This window comes from Macaca nemestrina, chromosome 4 (assembly GCF_043159975.1).
Source record: "Macaca nemestrina isolate mMacNem1 chromosome 4, mMacNem.hap1, whole genome shotgun sequence".
NCBI classification, from domain to species: Eukaryota; Metazoa; Chordata; class Mammalia; order Primates; family Cercopithecidae; genus Macaca; species Macaca nemestrina.
This window is the reverse complement of record NC_092128.1, coordinates 97,743,777-97,767,262: the sequence shown is the minus strand read 5'-3', so window position 1 is coordinate 97,767,262 and position 23,486 is coordinate 97,743,777. Positions and strand designations below refer to the sequence as shown.

The window sequence follows — 23,486 nt, the reverse complement described above, 5'->3', positions numbered from 1 at the left end:
TTCACCTCCAACTGGATGTTGACATATATATACACAAAACTCCCTTCAAAAGCCAAAACTGTCTTCAGTCAGTCTTTCCTCACATCAGTGAACCAAGAGCTAAGAGATTCACATTTAATTAGCTCCAGTATAAAGTTGTTGTGAGGATGGGGCCCTCTTTCCACTCCTCTTCCTTCTTTTTGGATTGTCACGCAGAGTTCTAATATATTCCACCCTTCAAATGGAGTGTTTTTAGTAAACCCTTGCATCCCTTCCCCCATTCTTCCTGTCAACATCCATCCCTTCCTGTGGCTCTTCCCTCCTTCTTCCCCATCTCTGGGTTGCATATCTCATTCCCTTCAGACTCAGCTTTGATTTCATAGCCACCATGGCTGTAATGGATCCATAGTTCTAATTCCATGCCACATAACCCAGAAAAAAAAAAAAGTCATTTTCTTCTCTGGGCTCAACAGGTACTTCCCAGGTGAACTTGTGGAAGCTACCCTGAAGCCTTTCAATATCCAAGTTGTTTCTGACCAAGGTACATATCTGCTCTCAAAAGAGGAAACCAGCAAATGATAGAGTTCAAAGTGGCTCTCCTCCCAGACCTCTTTATTGCTTTCCTTTACTTTCACACATTTTTGGAGGCATTTTATTTAGACCAACAGTAGAGCAGAAAATTTACGACACTGAAAACAAACACAGACATATGACTTCCTTCCTCCCCAAAGGGTGTTTTACAAAGGATGGGCTGGAGGAGAAAAACCCTACAAAAACTTGGAATTTGCAGGCCGTCTAGAGCCTTCGTGAGAATTCCTGCACTTCCCTGTCAAAGAAGAGAAGGCTGAACTTTGCGGTGCAGTTGCTGCGGCCATATCAAGGGCACCCGGTGCCCTCCCCTCAGCTGCTGGGTTCTGAGGTTGCCTGTAAAAGACTCAAGTGGATGGAGAAGAACTTCAAAGACGGTCAACCCTTTCTTTCATTTCCTGCCTGGCCTTATACTGTATCTTTTGTTTATTAGTGTAAGGTCACACAGCAAAACAGATGGCTGGCTTCCAAATACTTTAATGTGTTAAAGTGTCATTAGCATGCCATTGACTCTATTTCAATATCTAAAAGCAGGGCCTGATCCGCTGGAATCCGGGAGATTCCAGTCTTTAAGGTGCTGGTTTTAATGTAGCAGAGAGAGAGAGAACAATAAATTATGGCTAACCATCTCTAGCTTTCTCTAGGTCATGGAATAAATCAGTTAACAAGCAATGCATTTAGGAAACATTAATACACCTTTCAACAAGGAAAACATTTGTATCTTTTTAGCCCTCCCAATCGATTAAATCAAAGGCGCTTAACACATCCTATTTCAAGGTCTCTCTCTTTCTGCTTTGGTCTCTAAGGAGCACAGTTAGCTACTTGAAAAATAACAGCAATGGTAACTGAAACAACATAGAGTGGGAAAACTGAAAATAACATTTTATTGATACATTTAAAAAGGAAACAAGGGTCTCAATTAGACACCTGAGATAATTGAGATATAAAATTCTAGTTTTCTACTGTTTTTTTTCCTTACTTCCTCTATGTTTATCCAAAGTACTCCCCAAATACAGTGTTCCCAAACTAGGCTGAGTTGAGGTCTTGCTTTGGCTCTGAAGTCTGCTCTGGGTTTCACCTTTTAAAGTTTACTTTTGGAGGCTATTCAAATGCGGTGGTGTTTTCTTCTGGGACAATCAGATTCAAACCGATCAATATTTACTCAGTCTGAAAGGGTTGTTGAAAAGGCTGCTAACAACAAACTGCTTAGCTGCTCACCCCTGTTTAATCTCAGGTTCACCGAAAGTTCAAGAAGAGATGAATGCAGTGATGGGTCACTTTAGAATGAGTCCCAGCAGTTTATCTGAGCTCTCAGCTAAAGGCAACAATTACAGTTTCATCCCTCTTTGGGAAAGGGGCAACTTTCCTATTATTCTTTTGCTAAACAATGTTTACCAGAAACTTAAAACACTTTCCTCTCCCCTCCTGGTTCTTTTCTTTTCTTCCTTTTTTTCTTTTTTCTTTTTTTTTTTTGGAAGCTTCCAGCTGCCCTTCTCCTGCCTCCTCCTCTAGTTTTCTGCCAATCCATTAGGTTTGACTTTAAATAAATTACATCAAATATTTTTAAAATGTTAAATTAGTCTCACAGAAGAGATCTGATTTATTTCAGATGCCATGAGCTATAAAATGAAGCTCTTTGGGCCATTAGAGTTTATCTTTGTGAAAGTACAGGGCAAGATTGAATTGAAATCCATTTGTGTTTGAGTAATATTGACAATCAGAGCCCCAATATCCATCTGAGATGGCTGTTGAGTGGGAAAGACGGGAGGGAGAATTGGCTCGCGCAGAAGCAAATACCTCAGGTGGAAAGTCAACTTTTAAATTTTACGATTTCTTAATGCATGAAGTATTGAGGTATGAAAAAGAAAGACACAAGGAAGCCAGTGGGGAATGGTGAGTAGAAGATGCTAGACACTGAAGCTAATTGCTACAGCTCTTCAGAGGTCAAAGTTCATGTAATCACTGCATAAATGCATACTAAATAGGGATTTATTAAGCTTTCCTGATGGCTGAGCACGTCTGTAAAAAATGGTCACTGCTGTTTGTTTCCTCCTTAAGAATAATCATTCTTAAAGTAGAAGCTCTAGGCGTTTCAGGCTTTAATTTATTTTGAGAGGCAACTCCTCTGCTTAAAAATTTTGAAATTAGTGCATGAACAACATCTTTCTTTATATTGGATGGGGCTGTAAAAGAAACGCTATAGCTTTTTCAGTACATACAAGAACACACATTAGCATGCCACTATTGGATAAACTAGTCACTGGTCAATTTTGGTGATCCTCTGCCTTAGATAAGTCCCCTTTGTGCCTGCATTTCTGAGAACACACAAAAATTCTGTCTTAGGACTCCTTGTGCCTAAATGATCAGAATTGAATGGGACCCACATCCCTAATCTCTCACCCTACGGATCAGAAAAAGGCACCCAGAGGTGGATTGTTTTGACTGACAGCTGTCAGTATTCATACTCTCACTTCCTAAATAAAAAACAGGGCACCTTAGAAGCTGAGTCCAGTGCACTTTTAAATTCTAAAATCCTCATTCGATTTTGTCCCTCCCTGACTTATTCCATGCAATTTGTTTCAGGCTAGATATGATTTATTTTTTCCATTTCTGTTTTACTGGCCACCCACTCAGTCAAGTCCTTGACTTTGAGGCCATTAGGAACACCGAATCTTTGAAACAACCTAAGTTGAATGCTTCTGCCACCTTGTTTGAATAATAAAATGTGCTACTTACCTTTAAAAACATATGTTTTTAAAATATAAAAATAACAGTCTTAGAGGGCAAGTAAAATTCAACACACACACATATATTTCTGTTTTGTTTTTAAACTTAGATGGGAAAGAATAAATGAAAAAGGAGTTGCCTACACACAAATTCGACGTCTGTTAAATTGTCAAGAAGTATCATCTAGAAAGGGCTTCAAGATACAAGGGACATTCCAGGAGGGGTTCTAACTCTGAACCTTTTAAAAATGTGTTTGCTTTTTCTGGCTAGTTTGTGGCGCAGCATACCTTCTAAATTGTTCTGACTCATATATCTTAATTTTTTCCAAGACTCACTCATGTACCTAGTACACACACACACACACACACACACACACGCGCGCGCGCGCGCGCACACACACACACACACACACACACACCTGCAAGCCCAAACTATTAACATAAAGTCTCTTTGCAATACAACTTTCCACATTCTCCTTCATCTCATCCCCGTGGGGTCCTACTGATCTCAGCAGAACCTGATGCCCAAAGGGACATCAATGGTTGTCAGTGTTTGAAGGAGCGAGCTGGAATCCTCAGCGTTTTAGGGCCTTATTTTTAATAATACCAGCTATCAAATACAGCTAGCTGACCTTCCATAGCAGAACTACAAACAAAATATCAATTAAACAGGTATGTTCAATAGGCGCTGGCCTCTAAACACCTTTGCTTTTTTTTTTCCTTAGGCAACTCTAAACCCTCATCATGTCCTGCAAAACATGCTTAAATGACTGCATTTTGAGTTTACTGGAAATAAATGAAAAGACCAATGTCGCTTTTTGCAACATGTTCAAACACAACTAAAACACGTGTTTCCATTTTTTAATCAGCTCATTACATTTTACTCTTGTATTAAAAACGTGTTGGTAAAACGTCTAGTCACAAGGCTAATCTATAGAAATCAGTTTTGCATTTTCATTTAGGCTTGTGTGGTTAATTGGTTGGGAAAAAATACACAAATGATTGCAACAGAAAATAAAAGAAAAATTATTGAGCGACTTTTCTTTTCAAACTGGGACACTTTTCAGCCGCGTTGGACATTTTTACGATTTACGACCCACTTTGTTTTAAGTCGCCACAGAACCATAACAAGGAGGCAGAAAGCCACGATTTAAAATGGTACCCCCAACCCCCGAAATATCAGCAACACAGTTCTGGCAAAGTATGCACGGGAATTTTCCCATTCTGAGGAACAAATGGGGTCTTTTCTTTAGGGTGCGCAGGGGTCAGCTGTCCAAGGCTTGGGAAGAGGTCGGCTCGGGCGATCGAGTCGCTCGGGCAGCGGCGGCCGCGGGAACTCCGGCTCTGCCGGGGCCGCGAGGAGCGGGCAGGGGGTACCAGCGCCTGCCCCCGGCCGGCTGGGCAAGGGCAATTGCGAAAGGAGATGCCGCAGGACCTTCGCGGCCCTGCGAGGTTGCAGGGGAGCCCAGACGCCGAGGTCAGGGCGGCTTTCCTTCCTTGGCTTCCCAGCCTTCACCCTCTGAGTTCTTGACCCAACGCCGCCGCTCCGTTTCTCCTGTTTCCTGGGCCCCAGGCAGAGCAAGAACGGAGCAGCATCCGGGCCCTTCCCCGGCCTGCAGGCGTCGCGCCTCTGGATGGACCAGGGCCGGCCCGGGGCGGGAAAGGAGCAGCATCCGGGCTCTTACCTGGTTCGCGCTGAGGGCCCAGCTTGGGGCCTGTGCGTTTCCCGGCCCGCGCCGGTAGGTGGTTTCGGAGGGAAAGGAAAGTGACTCCGGGCACGTCCCCGAGGCTGCGAATAGCCCCGCTATGTCTCTGGGGACAAGAAGGCCTCGCGTTTTTTTCTGTCAGCGTCGCCCGGCTTCGAGCGCTCCTGAGGCGCGGTCTGAGCTGCCTCGGGCCGCCACCTGACTCTCCCGGCGAGGGCCTCGGGACCCAACACTTCCTCAGAGGAGGAAACCCAGGTCAGAGGCCTCACCCATCGTCTGTCTCTCCAAGATTTGAAAGGGGAAAGGAGATTTGATTCCCTGTCCGCCCCTTGCCCCAGATATCTTCAGAATGTACTTAATTGAGTAACATATTCATTCTCCTCCTAGTTCAATTGAGTTTTTTTAAACAGTAGCGGTGCGGGTTTCTGAACATTGGATGTTCAGGGACGCATCCTTGCCTTGCTTCTCAGATCAGATGCCTTCTGCTCCTCCAGTTGCTGGGTCAAATGCCTTAACGCCTTGCCTCGTCTCACTTCTTTCTAGAAAGTTTCCAAGTACTGCTTCCCACTCTTTCTGCTTTCCCCTCCTAACAATAGCACCGGTTTTTTTTTGAGATGGAGTCTAGCTCTGTTGCCCAGGCAGGAGTGCAGTGGTGCATTTGCAGCTCACTGCAACCTCTCTCTCCTGGGTTCTAGTGACTCTCCTGCCTCAGTCTTCTGAGTAGTTGGGATTACAGGCACGTGCCACCATGCCCGGCTAATTTTTGTACTTTTAGTAGAGACGGGGTTTCTCCATATTGGCCAGGCTGGTCTCAAACTCCTGACCTCAAGTGATCCGCCCGCCTTGGCCTCCCAAAGTGCTGGGGCCACTGCACCCAGTCTCCCTTTTTTTTTTTTGTTTAACTTGCATAAGTGAACAAGGACTTGGTGTAATTATCGACATTAGAAATTCCTGACATTGGCCGGGCGCGGTGGTTCATACCTCTAATCCCAGCACTTTGGGAGGCCGAGACGGGCAGATCTCCTGAGGTCAGAAGTTCGAGACCAGCTTGGCCAACATGGTGAATCCTTGTCTCTACTAAAAATACAAAAATTAGCTGGACATGGTGGCAGGTGCCTGTAATCCCAGCTTCTCGGGAGGCTGAGGCAGGAGAATCGCTTGAACCTGGGAGGCAGAGGTTGCAGTGAGCCTAGACTGTGCCATTGCACTCCCGCCTGGGCAACAAGAGCAAAACTACGTCTCAAAAAAAAAAAGAAAGAAAAAGAAATTACTGACATTAATTATATCTACAATCACAGAATCAAATAAGACACTTTTAAAATAATCTAATCTGGCTTCTCCATCGTACAGGTGAAGAAACTGAGGCCCAGAAGGGTGTTAGCAGCAATCATGGTAAGAAAAAAAATTAGTTATATCTTTAATATGTACTTTAAGTATGTATTTAATAAAACAGGCAAAAATTAATTCCAGACTAGATATATTAATAACATTAATTATTAATTACTATATTAAGCATACTAATTATAGTTATCATTAAATATTGAAGAACTTAAAGCTATTAAAAATAAGCAGTTTTGAATAAACAGATATTTGGCCAGAGGGTTTTTTCCTTCCTGTTTACTTTCATGAACCCTATAGGAAGGGTAACAGCTTAGATCTCTCCTGCCCAATGGATAAAGAGAAACTGGTTGATCTATTTTATGCCTTCCATTTCACAAATTCCTTACATGATTTGCCAGATGAGACAGAGAAAAAAATCAAGAGAGCAAGCTTTATAATTGCCCTGCCCACGCTGCTCAGATGGCATGTTAACTCCGTAGTCAACTGTTTGATTCAAGAACCTTGGAAATTGAGGGCATTCTGGCTTCATGGATGAACCATAAAGACTTTACTTGCAGTTCATTATCTTACATAAAATATACTCTTTCCTCTTGGGGCCACAGTGGCTCATGCCTATAATCGCAGCACTTTGGGAGGCCAAGGCAGGAGGATCACTTGACCTCAGGAGTTCTAGACCAGTTTGGGCAACATGGAGAAACCCTGTCTCTACAAAAAGTATGAAAAATTAGCTGGATGTGGTGGTACATGCCTGTAGTCCCAGCTACCCAGGAGGCTTAGGTGGGAGAATCACCTGAACCTGAGCCTAGTGATCAAGGCTGCAGCGAACTGTGATTGTGCCACTTCACTGTCCAGCCTGGGCAACAGAGACCCTGTCTTGAAAAAAAAAAAAAGAAAAAAAAAGTACTCTTTCTTTTTTTTTTTTTTTTTTTTTTTTTTGAGACGGAGTCTCGCTCTGCCGCCCAGGCTGGAGTGCAGTGGCCGGATCTCAGCTCACTGCAAGCTCCGCCTCCCGGGTTCACGCCATTCTCCTGCCTCAGCCTCCCCAGTAGCTGGGACTACAGGCGCCCGCCACCTCGCCCGGCTAGTTTTTTGTATTTTTTTAGTAGAGACGGGGTTTCACCGTGTCAGCCAGGATGGTCTCCATCTCCTGACCTCGTGATCCGCCCGCCTCGGCCTCCCAAAGTGCTGGGATTACAGGCTTGAGCCACCGCGGCCGGCCAAAAAAAAGTACTCTTTCTATGAGAGAAATCTAGACTTCAGAAAATTGTGACAACTTATATTTTTATGTTAACATTTATTGAAGACTGTTTCGGCACTAGATGCTGAGCTAAAGGTTTTTTATGTATGATCTTGTTTTTCCTCACAGCAACCTTATGATATGCGTTTTTTTTATTCCCATTTACACATGGAGAAACTGAGACTTAGGGAAGTTCTGTAAGTGTCTCACCATGAGTCTCACCATGAGTCTCACAGTGAGTGATTAGCAAAGTTGGAATTTGCAGCCCATGCATTTCATTCAGTTATCACATGTTGAAATCTCATATTTTAGGACTGCAAAAGTAGAAATGTAATTAAAACTAATCTTAAATTTAACTTCATATTTAAAATACGTTTATATGTTAGAAACCTGGTGTTAGGCTATTAAAATCTATACAGATGGAGCATCCCTAATCCAAAAACCCAAACTCTGAAATACTCCCAAATCTTGAATTTTTGTGTCAACATGGCACCACAAGTGGAAAATTCCACATGTAAGTACTTAACAAAAAAATTTGTTTCATGCAAAAGTTATTAAAAATATTGCATGCCGGGCGTGGTGGCTCAAGCCTATAATCCCAGCACTTTGGGAGGCCGAGGTGGGTGGATCACCTGAAGTTAGGAGTTTGAGACCAGCCTGGCCAACATGGTGAAACCCTGTCTCTACTAAAAATACAAAAATTAGCCAGGCGTGGTAGCAGGCGCCTGTAATCTCAGCTACTCAGGAGGCTAAGGCAAGAGAATCACTTGAACTCAGGAGGCAGAGGTTGTGGTAAGCCAAGATCGTGCCATTGCACTCCAGCCTGGGGGACCAGAGTGAGACTCCGTCTCAAAAAAAAAAAAAAAAAAAAAATTGCATAAAATTACCTTCAGGCTTATGTGTATAATAGGTATATGAAACGTAAATGAATTTTGTGTTTAGACTTGGGTTCCATCCCCAAGATATCTCGTTAGGCATATGCAAATGTTCCAAAATCCAAAAAAATCCAAAATCTGAAACACTTTTTGTCCCAAGCATCTCAGACATGTAATACTCAACCTGTATATACAATATGATCTTAGTTTTGTACAATAAAACATAGATGACTATATACACACATAGAATAAAGTTCATTTTTATTTTTTTGAGATGGAGTTTCTTGTCACCCAGGCTGGAGTGCAATGGCATGATCTCGGCTTACTGCAAACTCTGCTGCCTCGGTTCAAGTGATTCTCCTGTCTCAGCCTCTTGAGTAGCTGGGATTACAGAAGTCCACCACTACGCCTGGCTAATATTTGTATTTTTAGGAGAGATGGGGTTTCACCATGTTGGCCAGGCTGGTCTTGAACTCCTGACTTCAGGCAATCCACCCACCTCAGCCTCCCAAAGTGCCGAGATTACCAGCGTGAGCCATCGTGCCGGCTTCTTTTTTCTTTTTTGATGGGGTTGGCTACCGTCTGAACCCTTTATGTTTAGAGAATTTTTCATTATAAGTCTGAGAAGGCCATATCCTCGCTTTCTCAGCAGGGTCATCTATTTCTAGCACAGCCATGATAAAGGTGCTAAAGATGACATCCAATAGTGACCAGGTCTAGTGGCTTGACAGTGCAGGTGGCAGCATAAGGTTTGGGGCAGAAGAAGTTGTCTGCTCACCAGACTGACTTTGTGGTGACAGTTAGCTCTGGATCTGACTGCCAAGCTTTTCATTTTTCAAGCTTGCTTTCCAGTCTTTCTAGCAATGTTCTGAGCTACCCATCTGTTCCTGTTCCAATTAAAATACCAATAGTCAGTTGCTGTTGCTTACAACTAAGAAACCTGATACGTGTACCATATAATATACCAAATAATTGAGCTTTGATATTTTTGGGGGCCTGTGGACTGTGGTCTGGAATTGTGGGAAGAAAATTGGACTATATGATTTAGTAAGTATCTATAGAAGGTGGACCAGAAGCCAGCTTCTTCATATTCCATTTTTTCTCTTTGCCTAACTTTGGTTTATTTTATTTTATTTTTTTATTTTTTTTAAAACAAACAACTTTATTTCCTTACTTTTACTTAAAACTTGATTTTATAAAACACACACACACACACAAAAACATTTTTAAGAGTTCTGTATCACAGAACATTAAAGAGTACAAATATCCATTGCTTCATAGGTTGAAGTTACATAAATTAAAGTCAAATAATTGGAAACTGATTCATTAGGGAAAACTACACATGAAATGAAGGTCAAAAGGAGCTAATACAGCAATATTTCATTGTTTATAGATTATTAGTTACTTTCAGGACCTTAACAAAGATTCTGAATATTTAGACTTCTTTTGCTGTATTTTGTATCCCTACCTATACGGAGTCGAGCTACTTGACCAAAACATCTGATTTAGGAAAGCATTTAGCTTTATAGCACAAGTTTTTCCATCTACAGTTACTATCTTCAAAGGAATATACATCACAACGTTGACAAAAAAAATTCCTGGTTCCTTTTGAACAATGTGCAATAAATTCATGATGTTAACTCCATGATAAGTCAAATAGGTACCAAAAAATAAAAGGAACAATTACAGTTCAGTAAGTATCATTTTGGTTTTCTCCATGTAAAAATTAACCAATGAAATAAAACATATTAACTGTAGATGACTTGATTTCAGGAAAACCAAATTTCAAAATTACAATTACATTATTTTCCTCATAGTCATCCTCAGTCATTGACAGGAATTTTGTGGGCCACCATGCTATTTACTTTGTGGATTGTAGTAGTAAATGAATGAAGGCGGACTTCCTCAGAATTGGTAATAAACTGTGGTACCAACTCTTCCCATTTTTCAGGTACAACCAAATCTTTGTCTGTATAAATCAGCAGATCAAATGAACAAGAAACTTCCAACAGTGGCAGAAATGTCACTGTAGCTGTGATCTGTCTGATCACTGAACGGATTTCATCCTGGATAGCTTTCTGAGATTTTTCTCTGGGTGCGCTGTCATCTTTTGCAGTCTTGTCACACTCAATATCAAACTGCCGTCTTTCCAGGACCTCACCACTTTCAATATTTGAGATAACTACAACCAGTTTCTGAACTGAACACTTGTATAACCAATCTTTTAGTTGTTCCACCACATTATTTAGATATTTTATGAGCTGAAGATCAGTAGTTACAAGCAAGGTGAGTCCGTATTTCTGCACTCTAGTAAAAGTTTCAGATGGATATATGCCACGCTGATATAAAATGCTGTTGATGATGAATGAGAAGAACTCGGCCACAATTTCGGCGCTCCTGTGAAGGGTGATTCCCTGCTCCCGGGAGAGCTGCAGCGCCATGGCCAGGGACACTAACAAAGGCACGCACTTCCACTCCGCGGACAGCAACCACGGCGGCTCCCACAGCCGCTTTGATTTATTTTAATGCACACTCTCTTTCCTTGTTAAACCTATACAAATATATAAAAAGGGTGAATGATGGCCCTTTTCTTTACCCACCAAGAAAACACAAATTTATCTAATTGAGTTGGAGAGCATAATTTATTTTCTATTTTATTTTACAGCCTTCCTATCATATCCGCTTGAGTATTTATTCTTCTGAGGCTCCTATATGTATAGCAGTAGTTGATACTTGTTGATCCCTTACATTGTGCTGGGCACTGTGCTAAGTACTTCACATGGATTGATTCATTTAAATCCTCTTCACAACCTTGTGAGATGTAGGTGCCATTATAACCCACATTTTACAGAAGCGGAAACCGAAGATGAGAGGTCGCCCAGCTGTGAAATGGCAAAGTCTACTTTTAAACTCAGCTGCCTGACTCCCAAGCGCTCATTCTTAATGACGCTCTCTACTCTTTCCCTAACTTGTTTGACTGACTAGATATTTCTTTTTTTTCCCTTACCTTTCCTCTCCCTTCCCTTCCCTTCCCTTCCCTTCCCTTCCCTTCCCTTCCCTTCTCTCCCCTCCCCTCCCCTCCTCTCCCCTCTCCTTCCCTTCCCTCCCCTCGCCTTCCATTAGGTTCCCTCCTTCTTCTTCTTTCTCTCTTTTCTTTCTTTTCTTTTCTTTCTTTTTTTGAGCATGTCATGAAGGCATCTGTGGAGACCCTGATTGAGCATCTATAATTGTGTAAGGTGAGTGGTTGAGCTTGATTCAAAGAGCCAAGCTCTTTCTTGCCTTAGGTCTTTGCATGCTAGAATGGACTCCCTCTCCCCATTTCTTTCTATGACCTTGAGGCCTTAGCTAAATGATGCTTCCTCAGGGAGGCCTTAGTGGACTATTCCACTCAGAATGTATCGCTGTCTGTTAGATTCTACTTCAGCATTCTCTTTGTTTCCTTTACATACTTAGCACAGTTTGAAAATTTAGTTTTACATTTTTTGTTAGTATCACTTTCTAGAGCAAGCTTGTCCAATCCATGGCCTATGGGCGCGTGTGGCATAGGATGGCTTTGAATGTGGCCCAACACAAATTTGTAAACTTTCTTAAAGCATTATGAGGTTTTTTTGGTGATATATATTTTTAGCTCATCAGGTATCATTAGTGTTAGTGTATTTTATGTGTGGCCCAAGACAATTCTTCCAATGTGGCCCCGGGAAGCTAAAAGATCGGACACCCCTGTTCTAGACTATAAGCAACCTGTGTCCTGGGAGATTTTCTGCTTATTCGCCACTTTATGTTTACCCAGAAGACAGTTCTTGTCACATAGTAAATGCTCAAAAGACATCGAATAAATGTTTATGTTAACTAGGGTCCAGGCCGGGCACGGTGGCTCAAGCCTGTAATCCCAGCACTTTGGGAGGCCGAGACGGGCGGATCATGAGGTCAGGAGATCGAGACCATCCTGGCTAACATGGTGAAACCCCGTCTCTACTAAAAAATACAAAAAAAAAAAAAAAAAAAAAACCACAAAAAACTAGCCAGGCATGGTGGCGGGCACCTGTAGTCCCAGCTACTTGGGAGGCTGAGGCAGGAGAATGGTGTGAACCCGGGAGGTGGAGCTTGCAGTGAGCTGAGATCCAGCCACTGCACTCCAGCCTGGGCGACAGAGCGAGACTCCATCTGAAAAAAAAAACAAAAAACAAAAAACAAAAAACTAGGGTCCAGCTAAGCTACTGTAACAAAGAAACCAAAAAATTAAGTGACTTAAATATGGCTGAAGTTTAATTCTCTTGCATGTAACATGTTAGAGGAATGTAAGCATCCATACTGGTGGGGTACCTCAGCATGTGAAGTCATTCAGAATCTGTTTCTTTCACTGTGCTGCTCTGACATTCCCTAGTCTTGTCTACATGGTTGAAGCTGTGTCAGCTCCACATCCCTATTTCAGTTTTCAGGAAGAAGAGTAGAGCAAAAATGTAGAGCAAGCAATTTCCTGTGAAGTAAATGACTTGTATGTTGTACACATTACTTCCATTTACTTTCTATTCTTTTTCATGTTTCTAGAATCATAAAATTTATTTCTGATCCAAAATATACAGTAGGGATGAAACATTAGTCAAGATAAAAAGCTAGATCAACAAACATTTATTAACATAATACTGGATGGGTACTGTTGGAAATAAAATATATGTAAAGACAGGGTTTCTGATCACCAGGAATTTACAGTATATTTGGAGATTTCACTCACATTCCATTCTGATAAATGTAGTCATGTGGCCACACCTAGGATACTAGGAAATACCATCTTTGGGTGGGTGGCCATGAGCCCAGCTAAAATGGAAGAAGGAGACAATGGGCATTGAAGGGATAACTAACCCCGTTGCCTCACTGTTGGATAAATGCTGTTGAAAGAATGAACATATTTTTTAAAAGAATAAAGAATGGATATTCATTGTTACATTAGCAGAGTTTGGAATAATGTAGGGGTTTGAGGGCTATTTTGTTTTTGTTTTTTGTGACGGAGTTTCACTCTTGTTGCACAGGCTGGAATGCAGTGGTACGATCTTGGCTTACTGCGACCTCCGCCTCCTAGGTTCAAGTGATTCTCCTGCCTCAGCCTCCCGAGTAGCTGGGATTACAGGCGTGTGCCACCACTCCTGGCTAATTTTTGTATTTTTAGTAGAGAGGGGGTTTTGCCATGTTAGCCAGGCTGGTCTTGAACTCCTGACCTCAGGTGATCCACCCACCTTGGTGTCCCAAAGTGCTAGGATTACAGGAATGAGCCACGGTACCCAACCTTGAGAGCTATATTTTAGAACTCTAAGAAAAACGGGTGTGATACAAAAATATTAGACACTGACTAAAATAACATCAAATATGCTTTATGACAACCTATTCATCTGCACATTTTGGGGCAAGGGAGGGTTAAAGACCTAAGAAAGTTGCTTAGGCCAAGAAATTGTGCAAAAGAGGTCAGCACTGGATTTTGTAGAGACACACCTGGCTTTGCTGGAATTTAGGGAGGATAGAATAGGAGCTTGTCTGCCTTCAGCAAGTTTCCAGGAATAAGCCCTTATCTGCTATAGCTAGGCAAGACCCCCTCTAATACTTCCCTGGCTAGAAGGAAGCTATTTTGAGGCAAGGACGTTGTTTGATTACAAACCTTTGTTATCCTAACACCAACAAAGGCTTTGAAATTCTTAGGCCAAAAACAGGGCAAAACCAAATTGTAATAACTATTTTAAAGGATGTGGATAAAATTTATGTTCCAATGATATATCCTGATACAAACATAACTTTTTAAAGAGTGTAGGCTGAGCATGGAGTTATATGAAAATGTTTGCACCTGTCCTCCCCTAAAGTGGCTAAGGGCATCTTGGCAAGGCTTGTCATCAACTGTCTTCTCTGTGTGACTGCAGATAAGAGGAAAGGGCCCAGCTGCTGCCACAGCCCTTTGTCTTTGTGGCTGCGGTAGACACTGGGCTTGCCATTATCTTCTCTGGCCTTAAATTCCCTCTGCGCAAAGAAAGGTAACCCATTCCCCTCATCCTGTCTCCTTTCATATTTGGCTGAAAGTTTGGGAAACCCATTTCAATCCTTTCTTTGCCTTTCAACATGTCACATTCCTTCAAGCTGAGCTCACAGATCTGTCCTTATGAAACCTGTTCTGACTCCCCAGGGGGAGTGAATCCCATCTCTCCTGTTCTTTTTCAGTGTTTTCTACTTGTCAGAGCACTTCTCACTTTTGGGCTTTAAATATTTTTAATATGTTTGTGACTCCTCCTTGCAAAATACTTCAGGATAGAGACCATATCTTATTAATCATCGATTCTCTCTGCCTTGTACAATACCTGGCACATGGTAGACCCTTGGTAAATGTTTACTGAATGCATGAATGAGTGATTAAATGAACAAATGATCCTTTGGGTTCTTTCTTTATAGCCTCTCAGCTATATTTTTTTTTTTTTTTTTGAGACAGAGTCTTGCTCTGTCGCCTAGGCTGGAGCGCAGTGGTGGGATCTTGACTCACCACAACCGCTGCCTCCCGGGTTCAAGAGATTCTCCTGCCTCAGCCTCCTGAGTAGCTGGGACCACTGGCACATGCCACCACGCCTGGCTAATTTTTTGTATTTTTAGTAGAGATGGGGTTTTACCGTGTTAGCCAGGATGGTCTTGATCTCCTGACCTCATGATCCACCTGCCTCGGCCTCCCAAAGTGCTGGGATTACAGGCATGAGCTACGGTGCCCAGCTCCTCTCAGCTATTCTAATGTTGTTCATGACTCCCCAAGACTAGGAATACAAAGTGTGGTTGCAAATTCTTCCTTGTTTCCAAAATATTTTCTCACTTGCTTACTGAAGTTAAATTGAAGGTCAGAATTATTTAATGGAGAAGCAATTGGCCTTTCATTATGCAATAAGGGATAAAATGACTTAAAGTGTAAATATTACTTGAATTAACATACTGCTAAAACTTACTAGAACTAAAGTGGGCCAGGTATGGTGGCTCATGCCTGTAATCCTAGCACTTTGGGAGGTTGAGGGGGAAGGATTACTTGAGCACAGGAGTTGGAGAACAGCCTGGGCAACAGAATGATACCTCATCTCTACTATAAAATAAAATAAAAATTAGCAGAGTGTGGTGGTACACACCCATTGTCCCAGCTACTTGGGAGGCTGAGACAAGAGGATTCCTTGAGCCTGGGAAGTCAAGGTTGCAGTGAGCAGTCACTGAACCACTGCACTCCAGCCTGGGTGACAGAGTGAAACTCTATCTCAACAACAACAACAACAACAACAACAACATCAAAGGAACTAAAGTGTAACTAGTCAGTCAATCAAAAAGTGTAAATAACATACTAGTTTCTTTTCTGTTTTGCAGGGGGTGGAAGTCAGAGAGAAGTTAGTGTTTGGGTTTTAGTGAGGGATGGGAGGGAAAGGGGGGTCAAAAGGTCATTTAGATAGCTACAGAGCATAGAAAGAGAAACTAGGGATCACTGATTTAGCACTTCTTTAATGTTTCAATTTTCAAGTATGGCATAACTGCTCTTGTTTGCAATTTTATGAGAATATTGTTGGGAACTATATAGCACGATGAACACCGTCTGATATTATAGAATTTGATAAGATCTGGGGTGTTTGTGAATGTGTGGACTTAAAAATGTTGACTTTGTTTCAGAGGAACTAAATTTTCAGAAGAGTTAATAAAGGAGTCATATAATCTAGATTGTACCTAAAATACCTCTCCCAGTAGTAGAGCAGTTTGGGTACTTTGCATGACTAAGAGATACTGGAGATGGCCCCAGACAGGAAGGGGTAGATGGTATGGCAAGATTTAGTTTTGAGTTGGAGCTTCCTAAATGGAGGCTATAATAATGTACATTTTTGGGTAAATTGCTATTATCAAAGGATCACTGATAACTCATATATATAATAATATTTTTTTTTTCTTAGAGACAGTATTTTACTCTCTCACTCAGGCTGAAGTAGTACAGTGGCATCTTTGGAAGTGGAAAGCAAATGTAGTCATATGTTGCTTAATGACAGGACTATGTTCTGATAAATGTGTTGTTAGATTATTTCTTTTTTTTTTTTTTTTTTTTTTGAGACGGAGTCTCGCTCTGTCACCCAGGCTGGAGTGCAGTGGCTGGATCTCAGCTCACTGCAAGCTCCGCCTCCCGGGTTCACGCCATTCTCCTGCCTCAGCCTCCCGAGTAGCTGGGACTACAGGCGCCTGCCACCTCGCCCGGCTAAGTTTTTGTATTTTTTAGTAGAGACGGGGTTTCACTGTGTTACCCAGGATGGTCTCGTTCTCCTGACCTCGTGATCCGCCCGTCTCGGCCTCCCAAAGTGCTGGGATTACAGGCTTGAGCCACCGCGCCCGGCCAGATTATTTCATCTTTGTGCAAACATCATAGAGTGTATTTACACTAATATAGATGGTATATAACCTACTACACACTTAGGCTCTATGGTATAGCTCTTCCTAGGCTACAAACTTGCACAACTTATTACTATACTGAATACCGTGGGCAATTGTAATGCAGTGGTAAGTGTTTGTGTATCTAAATGTTGAAAAGACACAATAAAAATATAGTATAAAAGATAAAAATGGTACGGCTGTATAGGACACTTACCATGAATGGAGCTTGTAGGACTGGAAGTTGCTCTGGATGAGTCAGGGAGTGAGTGGTTGGTGAATGAGAAGGCCCAGGTCATTATTATCCACTGTTGTAAACCTAATAAACACTGTACACTGGCCAGGCACAGTGGCTCATGGCTGTAATCCCAGCACTTTGGGAGGCCAGGGTGGGTGGATCACCTGAGGTCAGGAATTCGAGATCAGGTTGGCCAACATGGTGAAACCCCATCTCTTATAAAAATACAAAAATTAGCCAGTTATAGTGGCAGGTACCTGTAATCCCAGCTACTTAGGAGGCTGAGGCAGGAGAATCACTTGAACCCAGGAGGCGGAGGTTGCAGTGAGCCAAGATCTGCCACTGCACTCCAGAGCAAAACTCCATCTCAAAACAAAACAAAACAAACAAACAAAAAAACGAAACAAACCAAAAAAGGCCACTGTACATTTAGTCTACACTAAATTTATTTATTTTTAAATTTTTATTTATTTTTTCGAGACGGAGTTTCACTCTTGTTGCTCAGGCTGGAGTGCAATGGCGCAATCTCGGCTCACTGCAACCTCCACCACCCAGGTTCAAATGATTTTCCTACCTCAGCCTCCCGAGTAGCTGGGATTACAGGTGAGTGCCAACACGCCTGGCTAATTTTTGTATTTTTAGTAGAGACGGGGTTTCGCCATGTTTTTGAGATAGAGTCTCACTCTGTAGCCCAAGCTGGAGTACAGTGATGTGATCTTGGCTCTCTGCAACCTCTGCCTCCCGGGGTCAAGTGTTTCTCGTGCCTCCGCCTCCTGAGTAGCTGGGATTACAGGCATGTGCCATTATGTCCAGCTCATTTTTTGTATTTTAGTAGAGATGGGGTTTTGCCATGTTGCCCAGTGTGGTCTCGAACTCCTGAGCTCAGGCAATCCACCCTGCTCAGCCTCCCAAATTTCTGGGATTACAGGCCTGAGCCACTGTGCCCGGCCCACTAAATTTATTTTTTTTAAATTAATTTCATTATATCCTGACAGCTATGACATCACTGGGTGATAGTAATTTTTCAGCCCCATTATAATCTTATAGGACCACCATTGTATATGAGGTCTATTGTTGGCCAAAACATCTTTTTTTCCTTTTTTTCTTTTTTGAGACAAAGTCTCGCTCTTATCCCCCGGGCTGTAATGCGATGGCGCCATCTCGGCTCACCGAAACCTCTGCCTCCTGGGTTCAAGCGATTCTCCTGCCTCGGTCCCCCGAGTAGCTGGGATTACAGGTGCCTGCCACCATGCCTGGCTAATTTTTGTATTTTTAGTGGAGATGGGGTTTCACCATGTTGGCCAGGCTGGTCGAGAACCTCTGACCTCAGGTGATCCACCCGCCTCGGCCTCCCAAAGTGTTGGGATTACAGTCATGAGCCACCGTGCCCGACCATTGTTGACCAAAACATCTTATGTGGCACATGACTGTATGTGCAAACAGGGGCCCAGTATTACACAATTCATTGAAAATTTGCTACTTTGTAGTGTCAAATGATTAGTTTGACTTTTTAAAAATCTCACTTGAACTGGAATCGAACTAGAGTCAGAGTCAGTTGTCCTAGGTTTTCACTTCTGCCTCCACAACTGACTAGCTGTGTGATATTTCAGAGATCATTTCTCCTCTGTAGATCAGAGTGAGATTATGTGAGTTTCAGGGCCAGTTCCAGGCCTAACACTTTCTGTATTTTTATTCAGTAGCAGCAATTAAAGCATTTCACATAACACAGCAGTAGCAAAGTCTGGACTGGAATGCCTGCCTTACAACCCACTTAACCTCTTTTTTTTTTTTTTTTCTTTACCTTTCAAACTTTTTAAAAGTAAAGTATAATATACACACAGTATAGGAAGTACATAGAGTATACTAATCTTTTTTTTTTTTTTTGAGACAGAATTTCACTCATGTTGCCCAGACCGAGTGCGGTGGCGCCATCTTGGAACACTGCAACATCCACCTCCCGGGTTCAAGGGATTCTCCTGCCTCAGCCTCCTGAGTAGCTGGGATTACAGGCATATGCCACCATGCCCAGCTGATTTTTGTATTTTTAGTAGAGATGGGGTTTCTCCATTGGTCAGGCTGGTCTGGAACTCCCCACCTCAGGTGATCTGCCTGTCTCTGCTTCCCAAAGTGCTGGGATTACTCTGCTTCCCAAAGTGCTGGGATTACAGGCGTAAGCCATGACGCCCAGCCGAAGTATACTAATCTTAAGTGTTTAGATTGTTGAATGTTTTCAAAGTAGGCAATGAATTATAATTGAGCTTTAATATTCATCCTTTTAAATGTATAGTTTGATGAATGTTGATAACTGTGTAGAGTCAGATAACCACAACCACAGTCAAGATATGGACTGTTTCTATCATCCCCAAAAGTTTGCTTGTAACCCTTTGCAGTTAGTTCCCTCCTTTTACCCAAATCTTCTGGTAACCACTGACCTACTGTCTATCCCTACAGTTTTGCCCTTTCCAAAATGAAATCATACTACATATAGACTTTTGTGTCTGTTTTCTATAATGCTTTTAAGATTCATCACATACCTTTATTTGATGTGTATCTTGATCATACCTGATGTGATGTGTATCTTGATTACTTAGATCAAGATATAGAACTTTTCTAGCACCCCAGAAGATTCTTTTGTGTCCTTTTCCAATCAGTTCCCACCTCTCACACCTCACCCCCACTATTCTGACTTTTATTGCTGGATTGCTTTTCCTATTTTTGTATTCCATATAAATGGATTCATATGGTAGATACTGTGTGTCTGTTTTCTTAATACAGTATCTATAGGACTTATTCATGTTATAGCTAGTAATAATAGTTTGTCCTTTAAAAAAAATCACAGTGTAATATTCCATTGTATGAATATATCATGTTTCATTTATCTCTTCTACTGTGGTGACATTTTGGTTGTTTCGAATTTTTGGCTGTTTTGAGTAAATCTTTTCTTTTTCTTTTTAGAAATGGAGTCTCACTTTGTTGCCCAAGTTGGCCTTGATCTCCTGGGCTCAAGTAATCATTCCACCTCGGCCTCCTGAGTAGCTGGGACTGCAGACACATGCCACCACACCTGGCTTTGAGTAAGTCTTTTGTGAACACTCTTGTTAATGTCTTTTGGTGAGAATATGTATCCATATCTCTTGGCTATGTTCCTAAGAGTGGAATTGTTAGATCATAGGCTAGGTATGTGTTTAGCTTTCATAGAGGCTGCCAAACAGTTTTCTAAAGTGGTTGTACCAATTTATTTATTTATTTACTTATTTATTATTATTTTTTTGAGATGGAGTCTTGCTCTGTCACCCAGGCTAGAGTGCAGTGGCATGATCTCAGCTCACTGCAAGCTCCGCCTCCCAGGTTCAAGCAGTTCTCCTGTCTCAGCCTTCCAAGTAGCTGGGACTATAGGCACCCACCACCACGCCCAGCCAATTTTTGTATTATTTTTAGTAGAGATGGGGTTTCACCATATTAGTCAGGCTGGTCTTGAACTCCTGACCTCAGGTGATCTATCTGCCTTGGCCTCCCAAAGTGCTGGGATTACAGGCATGAGTCACCACACCCAGCCAGTTGTATCAATTTAATACTCTCACCATCAATGTATGAGAGTTCCAGTTACTCCACATCCTTGCCAACGCTTGGTATTGCCAGTCTTATTAATTTTAGCTTTTTGAAGAATGTACTGTAACCACTGCTTTTGGATTGAAATTGCATCTGCACCACCAATAGTGTCATTCAGAGATGTAGAGAGTCAGGAGAGATCAGCCAGGTTCCTTATGTTTCTGGGCAGAGACTTAACAAGGCAAGCAGTAGGGATGAACAGTGGTAGAGCTACCTTATATTGCCAAGAAGACCTGAGTCCTTATTTACCATTCCACCATAGTGATGGTACTGGGGAGCCTTCCCTCCCTAATTCTATAACCCTAATCCTATCCTTTAATATTTATTTAATAGCAGTTACCCTGGAAGAAAAGATATGGGGGATTGGTTGGTGAGGACTGCCCTTGTTCAACCTTCTTAAACGAAATCAGTGAGCTTATTCCTCCTTCATTTGAGATGGCCTTTGGAAGCCTGTATCAAATCTCCACTGCAATCAGGGTAATTAATCATCAAGAATGGCAAGATGATTGTAGAGAATCCAGGAATGGAATGTGGATCCATGTGCATGTGTAGAGCAAAAATCTGCTTTTTATTTGCAAAGATAGTAGTCTCCAGGAAACGTAGTGAGGCTAAAAGGTCCATTTAAGATTTGGCTGTTATCCTTGATGTTCATAGTAGCAGTTGGGTTTGAGCTGGTGGGTTTTGGGTGTGCCCTGCAGTGTGGTTATTTAATAATAATATGCCTATGAAAATAAAGCCAAAACTGCCAGATGTGTTTTACTCTAAACTTGATATAGACTGTTTAATGGGGTTTTTATGTGTACCTAAGAATCACTATGCTTTTAGAGTACTTCTGGCCACTCTACAAATACATGAATCAGATTAAAGAACAGTCAATCAGACTTGAATTAAATATATATTCCCATAATGGTGATTATCTTTTTTCTTGACTTGGCATTATTATAGCAAGCTAAAATAATAGGAGATAAGTAGCTGTTATAAATGAACCATTAAAAGCAGCAGTAAGCCAAAGTTATCATTGATCTCTCCCTGTCTCTTACTTTATAAAAACTAATGTGAATTGCTATGGAGTTACCTACTTTAATAATAAATCTGTTGTGTCAGGGTAGTGACCTGAAGTTTTTTTTTACATATAATTTATAGTCTATCGATTTAATCCTCTGAATATCTCATCCTGTTGGCATAGCATAAAACCATTTCTGAATTGAAAGACAAAAGTAGCTTGGGAAAAATATTTTTATTGAAGATATCCATTTGATCAATAGTCAAACAAATATGAGCTTATTTTGAATGACAGTTTCAAGTTTAAAAGACCAAAAAGGAAGCTGGGCATGGTGGCTCAGACCTGTAATCTTAGCAATTTGGGAGGCCGAGGCGGGTGGATCATGATGTCAGGAGGTCGAGACCATCCTGGCTAACACAGTGAAACCCCATCTCTACTAAGAACACAAAAAATTATCCGGGTGTGATGGCACATGCCTGCAGTTCCAGCTACTCAGGAGGCTGAGGCAGGAGAATCACTTGAACCCAAGGGTTGGAGGTTGCAGTGAGCTGAGATTGTGCCACTGCACTCCAGCCTGGGCAACAGAGCGAGACTCCCTCTCAAAAAAAAAAAAAAAAAAAAACCAAAAAGGAGATGCTTTGATTCATTACCTATTTGGGTAATTGATTTATAGGTGTATTTTGAAATTTAGATTTTTTTTCTTCATTAGCATGGGTGTGAGGTGTATGGAGACATTTTATGAAGACACTAGTTTTTTGAAAAGTGAATCATAAACTAGAACGTGGAAAATGAACTCAAGTAGCAGACAGTTTAATGTGACTACATAAAACATTGGTGCCGTGCTGCTAAAACTCTTCCTTACCTTAATTTGCTTAATTTGTGGAAGAGAAAATCAGTAGTTTATGCTATTCCAGCCAATACCTGGCACCTTTCCATTTGGCTATACATGCCAGGATGCCAAGAACCACACCACTACTTTGTAACTTGAATAGAGCTGCTGGCTTCCTCTTAATGCCAATTTCAAATTTCTGGCAATGACTGACTGTTACCATAGTCCTCTCATCCCTCCTGTTTATCTGTACGTATCTTAAGCTTAGTGTTCAGCTCCTGAACTTTTATTACCTGTCTCAGGCAAAAGTGTAATGAATACCTTTAAATATCACTGAGAAAAAACTGAGAAATAGCACATATGATTAACACATAAATAATTAATTTGGGAGAGCGCTTTCCTCTATTTTTGTCCACTTGCCTACTTATTCATTTGTTGCTTTTCTTTAGATGTCACAGATCTAACCCAGTTAGTCTAAAGAAATGACCATGCATCATTGTCATATCATAAACATAACTCAACTTGGAAGGAAGCAATTTGAGGATGGCTATCCTATTATTATGCTTTATTTTTTTCTTCACCTAATGCAAGTAGCCTTAGAGAATATGGAAGAAGATCTTAATACTCACCCTTTGAAGAGAAAGCAGTGATTTTTTTTCTTTTTTTTTTTTTTTTGAGACAGAGTCTCACTCTGTCGCCTAGGCTGGAGGGCAGTGGTGTGATCTCGGCTCACTGCAACCTCCGCCTCCTGAGTTCAAGTGATTCTCCTACCTCAGCCTCCCAAGTAGCTGGGATTACAGGCAGGCACCACCATGTCTGGCTAAGTTTTGTATTTTTTGTAGAGATGGGGTTTCACCATGTTGGCCAGTCTGGTCTCTAACTCCTGACCTCAGGTGATCCACCCACCTTGGCCTCCCAAAGTGCTGGGATTATAGGCGTGAGCCACTGTGCC

General features: G+C 41.8%; 1 long non-coding RNA gene and 1 pseudogene across 1 annotated transcript in view; one reads left to right on the top strand and one right to left on the bottom strand.

The window, feature by feature from the left end:
- Positions 1–23,486, bottom strand: part of LOC105475741 (mitotic spindle assembly checkpoint protein MAD2A pseudogene) — a 35,927-nt pseudogene that overhangs the window by 6,890 nt on the left and 5,551 nt on the right.
- LOC139362825 (uncharacterized) overlaps positions 4,245–23,486 on the top strand; it is an 82,224-nt gene continuing 62,982 nt past the window's right edge. Inside the window, exons 1-3 of the long non-coding RNA XR_011622256.1 lie at positions 4,245–5,254; positions 6,350–6,391; positions 20,049–20,167. This is a non-coding gene — a long non-coding RNA (uncharacterized lncRNA). The remainder of the gene's footprint in view (positions 5,255–6,349; positions 6,392–20,048; positions 20,168–23,486) is intronic.